Raw genomic sequence first — 8202 nt, 5'->3', positions numbered from 1 at the left:
GTTACCTCTCTTTTGATCTATAATCAAGGAACAGAAACAAGAACTAGTGATGAGCAATCACTCTAGTGCTACTGAATTCTGTTTTCTTGGTTTCTCTGGGTCCCAGGAACTACACCACCTTCTTTTTTCTGTATTCTTTTTCTTCTACTCAGTGATACTGATGGGAAACGCTGTCATCATAGTGATTGTCTCTGTTGATAAACGCCTGCAGTTCCCCATGTATTCCTTCCTCGGTCATCTCTCTGCTTTGGAGATTCTGATCACATCCATTATAGTCCCACTGATGCTCTGGGGACTGCTGCTTCCTGGAATGCAGACAATATCTCTGACTGTGTGTGTCACCCAGGTCTTCCTGTACCTTGCTTTAGGGACCACAGAGTTTGCAATAGCGGGAACAATGGCTGTGGACCGTTACATGGCTGTCTGTCACCCCTTGAGATACATCATCATCATGAACAATCAAACCTGTATCTGGGTGGTAATTGCCTCATGGCTGTTTGGTCTCTTTTCTGAAATCTGGCCCGTCTATGCTGCATTTCAGTTTACTTTCCTCAAATCAAATGTGTTAGACAATTTTTACTGTGACTGAGGGCAACTGCTCAAACTATCCTGTGATGACACTCTTTTCATAGAGTTTGTTCTGTTTTTAATGGCTGTTTTCATTGTCATTGGTTCTCTGGCCCCAACAATTGTCTCCTACACCTACATCATCTTCACCATCCTTAGGATGCCCACCGCCTCCGGCAGGAGGAAGGCCTTCTGTACGTGTGCCTCCCACATCACCTTTGTTGTGATCGGCTATGGCAGCTGCCTCTTCCTCTACGTGAAACTCAAGCAAACACAGGCAGTTGAGTACAATAAGGTAGTTTCCCTGTTGATTTGTGTGTTAACCCCTTTCCTGAACCCTTTCATCTTCACACTCCAGAATGACAAAGTCAAAGAGGCTCTTCAGGATAATATGAAACACTGCTGTCAACTCTTCAAGGATAAACTATTCTCTCAGGTTTAGCTGGTATGATTCTCACTATGGATTATTCAGTAAGCTAGAAAACCCTAACTCCTATCTTACCATTATCATGGTTATAAAAGTCAAATATTGTGTACAATACCCAGTCAGGCCATGGGAGCAGACAAGGCAGGTAAAAATGAAGCTCACTTCTGCTTCCTAGAACATCACAGTCAGATTCCACTACCTCCACTGTTGGCCTCAGGGTAGCATATCCTTGTGACGGGAGGAACTAGAGAGAGGAAATGCATATAGTATGTAAATTTCTTTAGTCCCATTAGTTTGTTTACTATCCATTTCTGATAATCATTTTATGGAGGAGGAAGGAAATAGGAGGGAGATGAGGTGTGGAGATGACATGATCAGGGTAGAAAGGAGAGAAGCTCACTTAGTTTCTTCATCAAATGTTGTAGGTTTTTTCCTGTATAATTGTTCAATTTCTTGGCAAAGAGGCCATATAGATTTTAAATATCCATGGTTCCCTAATTGTCTGGTTATCTTTCACATTATCTTGGGCCCTGAGTACCAACTCGTATCATCCTGATTTGGTGCACAAAGTCAACATAGTGTTACATACATTTTCCGCAGAACAAATGTAGAGCGAGCATCACGGGCCTGGAATGTTTCTCACTGGCAAATCTTGGGGATATGAAAATATCTGGGGATAAAAATGGGGCTAAGTTCCTTTTCTTCCTTGGAGGTAACGTGGAAACCTGTCCCCTTTGTGGCATGTCACCTCCACGCCTTGCTCACCCTGTTCACCCACTGGCTTGCCTGTTTCTCTTTCCTCTCTCCCGTCCCTCTCCAGCTCAGGTGCCTCTCTTTCTCCTTCTTCCCCTCTCCTCACTTCCCCATGAGACAAGCTCTGGCCTCCCCTGGCTAATGCATTCCTGTTCCTCCCCTCCTCTTCCATCAGCATTCCCATCTTCTCCTGTGCCTCAAGTGATGCAGTGCCCCAGTCTGCTTCCCTGAGCACCCTGGGCACCTTGCTGATATTCTCACATGAATCTGTCTAAGGAGAGAATCAGAAATCCCTCTATGGTTGTGCCTAGGACATGAGAGAAGGAGAGTGCCAGGTCAAGGAAACAGGGATGGGGCATTAAACATCTCTTGTGCCAGAGGCAGGTTTCTGTGTTTTGACTGTGATTCTGAATGAAGAAAGCTTACTATCTGTATTAGTCTGCTTGGGCTGCCAGTACAAAAGAAACAGATTTGGCGCTTGAAGGAATCGAAAATTCTTTCTGACAGTTCTGGAGACTGAGTGTCTGAGATCAATGTCCAGGCCAATCCACTTCCTGGTGAGAGCTCCCTTTGTGGCTTGCAGATGGCCACCTTCTCTCTGTCCTCATATGGCCTTTCCTCATTGTGTGCATGTGCGTGGAGAGAAAGTGTGAGCTCTGGCATCTCTTCTTTGAGGACACTGATCTTGTCTGATCAGGGCCCCAACTTCATGACCTCATTTAACCTACTTACACCCTTAGAAGCTCCATCTCCAAGCACAGCTTCACTGGGGTCAGGCCTCCATCACAGGGATTCTGATGGGCACAAACATTCAGTCCATCACACTGTCTGCCACTCTGCCCCTGCCCCGCAAGCCAAGCTTATTCTCAAGCAGAATGCCTTTCCCATCTTCACTCTGGGAACTGAGAGGCATGTGTATCTGTTGACTGGGGGCTCTAATTTTTCCCAAGCTTCAGGTGTCTACTAGAGAAAAATGAAATAAGGTTCTTGTGTGTGAGAGACACAGAATGCAAGCTGTCTCATAGACCCTGGTGAGTTAGTGGGATGAATTATCCAAGCAAACATGCTGAAAAAGTCAGTGTGCAAGGGTAAAGTGTTAGAACTTCACAGGAATTTAAAAAAAGAAAATTAGAAAAAGGTGACTGGATCTAGTGGTATGATAAATTGGTCCCTCTCTTACTTATCTGTGGATTATGATTATTATTCTTTCCATTGAGTTAAAATAAAAGTATGTGTGTTGATGTGCATTCAAATAGGAATCTGGAGTGATCGGGAAGATGGAGAGAGACTAGATGGTGAAGAAATATCAAGATGACTTAAGACCATGAAACGTATAGCTAGAAAGGATGTGACTGAATACAGAAAAATGTACATGATATTAGAAAGAATGATTGCATTTAGAAAGAATGGGAGTAGATAGGATGTGAAGGGAAGACTTCTGGAGGCAGGGCTTGGGAGTAAGGAGCAGAGGCTGGGGCTGGTACAGCTGGGAGAGTTAATGCAGGCAAAATCCAGGGACAACTAGCTCAGCTGGCTGACAACAGGGCAGAAATCTTAGGATCCAATAGGAAAGGATAAAGAATACTTCTAAAAATCCCAGAGTACAGCAATCTGCGCAGGTCATGCAATCTGATATCCACAAGATCATGGGAGGCCAAGGCCCTGCAAGATAGTGCTCCTTTGAAAAGATGCTGACAACACTTCTGTTAACTTGGTAAGGCTGCGCCTTTCAATCCATGCTTTCTATGTAAGGACATTTCAAAGGGTGGGTAGCAAATTTATTAAATGAACTAAATATAATGCTATGGAAATAGGAAATGGCTACTTTTCTTTCAACCTTTGCTTCCCACATGCTCCATCAGATGTCCCTTCCCTTGCTCTATGTGACATTAAGGCAGACCCTGTGATTTTCTACTAACTTTGCTTATAAAAACCACTTCATGTTATTTCTGAAGACCCACCATCAGGTGTGAAGTTGTGCAGCCTAGTCTATATTAGGACTTCAATGTTGCGTATCATTTAAAGAGTTTCTTCTCCCCTGATCAAGTCTGACCTGCAACCTAGAGATCTCCAGGTGGAGAGCAGGAATGGTTTACTCTTTTGGTTTTCTTTGCTAGTTTACTCCAACCCTCCATCTCTTCCCTGCGCCTTCTAGTGTCAGGACAGGGAAGAGGTAGTGTAAAGGGACAGGAGTCCTTTTCTTGTCTGGAGCTGTTTATCCTTTCCTTAGACACTGATGCCCTTTGTAGGGCAATGATTCTCAGTGGGCATATTTGTGCCTTCTTTAGATATCCTGAAAGGACACCTGCATTTCACATTGTTTAGAGATCCCCTTCCAATTCCTACACTGCTTGTTCAACTTACAGCCTCTCAGTACCAGGGTCTCCTCATCTGAGGGGACAGCCACTCTTGGACAATCAACCTTCAAGATGACTCATGCCTTCTGTGATACCCACTTGTGCCCTTCTGCCTTATCAATGATAAGAGTGCAGGCTGGCTATCATCCCCAGCTCTCTCTGCCCTCTCAAGCTCTGAGAATAAATGTCTTTTTATCCTAGAACTCTCATCATACTGCTGCTACTCTAGAGGAACCAAGGTGGGTCTGTTAGATTTTGCATCCAACTAAGGAGTAGGATAGGTAACGGACCACTCCTACATCTCTAGACTCTTATCGGGGTTTCATCTTGGAACCTGCCTTTACTTGTCTAGGGCAGGTGGGAGAGAGGGAACTATAGAACTCTTCACCTATGAATTTGTTCCCACTGGTAACTGTAGTCTTCTGTTCTGACAGACTTGATGGGCAGTGGAATGAAGGTCAATGGACTGTTGTTCGATTTTTCATAGGACTTGCAGAGTTGTATCTGGCACTTCTTTAGAATTTGTGTTTCTTAATGCCTATTTCTTAAGCTTTGTCCTTTGAAATTCTATGATAACGAAAACATCCATTTCAACATGTCATTATGTAGGCAGTCAGAAAATAAGCAACGTTTCTGCAGTAAAAATAAAACCATATAGTAGCTGCCATCCTAGGAGCCCACCAGATTTGCTCAGATACTTCTGGTTTATTTAGGTTAAAAGCTAGATGGGAAGTTATAAGTCCAGGAAGAGGAAATCCTGGAGCAAAACACCTCTAAAAACCAAAATCAGTCAAAGGGAGAAATTGTTGGATTCTCCCAGAGGAGGACGCCGCCCCAAATCACTCACGGAAGGCGTCTCTTGATGCAATAAGCAAGAGGAATTTATTCAGGAACCAGCTAGCTGGGGTCCAAGTTAGCCTGAAGCAGCGGGTCTCAACAAAGACCCTGAGCACACAAAGCCAGAAGGTTTTATAGCATTTTCAAAGGGGGCAACATTTTCCACAATCACAATACAGTGTTTTTTCATAGACACATAAATCTTTGCCTGGGGCCACATCCTGGGGTCTGGTTAGATAAGATTACCTTCGGAATGTTTAGGGTGGTTCTAGCAAGATAAGCTTGGTGTGTATGATTAACTGATTTGAGGTCAGCTAATTAAAGGTCACTACATTTAACACTGGCTGACTAACTTGTTTTTCAAGATTCAAATAATTTTCCTCCTTCTAGGTTAGAGGGTGGTATTTAAGCCTTTAAGATGGCTGTACTTATGCTAACTTTTGATTCTTCAGATCCTACAAAATAAAGATTAAAACCCGTTTATTGCTTATAAACTGCAGTCCAGTGCCATCTCTCTCTCCTGCTCCGGAGGAAGCAAGCAAGCAAGCCAGCCCCTCCCTTTAACCTCTCAAGTTCAGACATGCCCTCAGTTGCCCAGGTAATTACCCACTGACATGGAGATGAACTCTCTGTGCCTGAGGATATGCAAATGAACCAAAGCCAGGTGAGTTGTTCTGGAAATATTACAATTTTACCCACAGAAGTTCAGATTTGGGACAAGGTCAGAAATCACATTGGGAGGAGGAAGATACTGAGAGGAAAGCTGTAAGACATCAGGACATGCGGCTGCAGACAGACAAAAACTAGAAAGTTTGGAAAGGATTCTGCAAGAAAGATAATGGGAAATAAGTACTCTTCTCCACCCCTGCTCTTATCTTTCAAACATCCTCAAGGGTATTCCAGTCTGTGTTAGTGTAAGTCCTTCAAGAAGCAGACACAAAGGATCTGAAGTCCAAGAAATTTTAGAGAAAATGCCTATTAGGGAGGAAGAGGAAGAATACTGGGGTTCGGAAATCAGGAAGAGCTGTCAGATTGTCATGTATAAGCTTTGTGAAAGAGAGAGGGCAGGGGTGAAGGTTGGGTAAAGGTTGGATACACTGCATGTACTGCAGTGTGCAGTCCTAACTAAGTTCAACAAGGCCATCTGAGCTTGTCACCCATCTGAACTGTCCTGGATATCCCAGGGAGAGACCTGCTCTGGTGCCCCTGCCATCCATAATCATCAGGTGGATGCAGCCTGTGGGAAGCATGGTCCCAGTGAAGGAAGGGAAGGATTTCAGAGCACAGCAGCTGGGGCTGCCGGTCAGTTACACTTCTGCTCATCAGAGATACAGGAAATGCATTTGCAAGGCCACCTCACACCCAAACGAATGAGTATGTTTTCCTTATTTGTAACCATTATGTAACCATTCAGTCTTTTCTTTCCTTCCTTGTCAACTACCCTGAAATAGAACTATACACACACTGTTATTTCTTCCATACTTTCTATTCATTTCTTCACCGACAGCAAGATGGATTCTCCTCCCAAATGCCCACTGAAACTGCTCCAGTCAAGGCAGCCACTGCCTTCCCAAGCGCCACATTTCAAGGATTGCCTGAGTTTGGAGCTCAGAAACAAAGCCAGTCAGAAATGACAGTTGTGCAAACAGGAATGTGGGAACAGTAAAAAATCTGAGGGAGGGTAAAGGGAGATAAAGACTTGAAAGTTATGTAAAAAGAGAGGGGGAAGGAAAGAAAGAGGTAGAGAGATTAAAGCAAAGTGAATTTTTTTTTCTATTTAAAAAAGTTTATTAAGCATTACTATGAACCAGGTCCTGTGTTCTCGATGGGGATTCACAGACAAGTATGATGGGAGACATCTTTAGAACAAAGTGAAATTTAAAAATAATGTTCAAGATACTAAAATATGTTTTTAGAGAGACAGCCCTGGAAAACCCAGGAACTTCTTGGGAAAAATAATCAATCAAATCTAATATTCTGGCTGCTTTCAGACTTGCCAGAAGAGGTCAGCAAAGACATTAATGTCAATCTTTGCCCTCCCTAGAGGCATGGTAGTTGGTTAGGAAGGAATTTTTGCCTCTTTGCTTGAAGTTTATACAGGGCTTCCATTTTCCAGACTTCTGTATTTCTCAGGCCAGCTTCCTAGAGTTTAACTTCTGTCTGTGTAGGAGCGCCACACAGTAGCAATTCACCGGAGAAATCCACTTTATTAGGGAAAGGTGCTGGGTTATATAGGAAGGGGCATGGGGTGATTGTGGTGTTACTTCTACGGGGCTGGTGGCTATTGGCTAGGTGCTGGGATTGGGAGGGGGGCGAGAGGTGATTGGGCTTCAGGTGGTGCCATCGGGAACCGAGGACCCCCCCCCCAAGAGAAGCCGGAAGTTCACCATCTTACTGGTGGGGGCCCTTCATCTAGTAAAGGGATGGATCAGTTATATGTTTCATGAAATGATAGATCTTCAATTTAAATTTGTATACGTCACCTGATAAATCTGAACAAATTAATTAAAAATTCTGTCCTGTTAGCCAATGCAAGTAGATAAAAGAAAAAAATGCAAGTAGAAAATATGAGAAAAAACACAAAATTAACCTTAATTTCAAATAATTTGATTGAACATCTGGAAAATTCAAGAAAACAAAATACAAAGAATAAGCTAAATCAGTAATGTGACTGGGCACAAAGTTTACATTCAGAAATCAAAAGCCCTCATAAATACATAAAAATATACAATTAGAGAACATAATGGGAAAAAACCCTTTTTACAAAAGCAACAACAATAAAGAAATAAAACTTTGCTGAGAATAAACTAAGAAGTTCAAGATTTGCATGAAAACTTCAAAATGCTGCTGAGAAACTCAAAAGAAGATAGGAACAAGTGGAAAAGTGGGCTTACCAGTATGAAGATATCAATTCTCCCCTAAATTTATCCATGAAAATTATAAAATCCCAATTAAAATTATCAACCTTTTTTCAGCTAGACAAGCTGATTAAAATTTGTATATGGAAACAAAACTAAGCAAAAATTAGTCAAAAATATTCTGAAAGAGAAGAGCAATGAGGAGGAACTACGCTTACAGAACAGACTGTACAGCCATAATTAAAACACTCAGTACTGTCATTTGGAAAAGGTGGATAATTCAATATATGGTGAGACAACTCGGAGGCCATTTAGGGAAAAAATTAACTAAAATCCATCCCTACATATATTACCCCAGGATAAATTTTAAATGCACCAAAGGTTTAAAGGTAAAAAATAAACC

General features: G+C 42.5%; 1 pseudogene; it reads left to right on the top strand.

The window, feature by feature from the left end:
- Positions 1-49: 49 nt before the first annotated feature.
- Positions 50-1009, top strand: LOC140845997 (olfactory receptor 9A2-like; annotated as a pseudogene).
- Positions 1010-8202: the final 7193 nt, after the last annotated feature.

Source organism: Manis javanica, chromosome 14 (assembly GCF_040802235.1).
Source record: "Manis javanica isolate MJ-LG chromosome 14, MJ_LKY, whole genome shotgun sequence".
Taxonomy (NCBI): Eukaryota; Metazoa; Chordata; class Mammalia; order Pholidota; family Manidae; genus Manis; species Manis javanica.
Note: the sequence above shows the minus strand (reverse complement) of the source record. Positions and strands in the feature narration are given on the sequence as shown.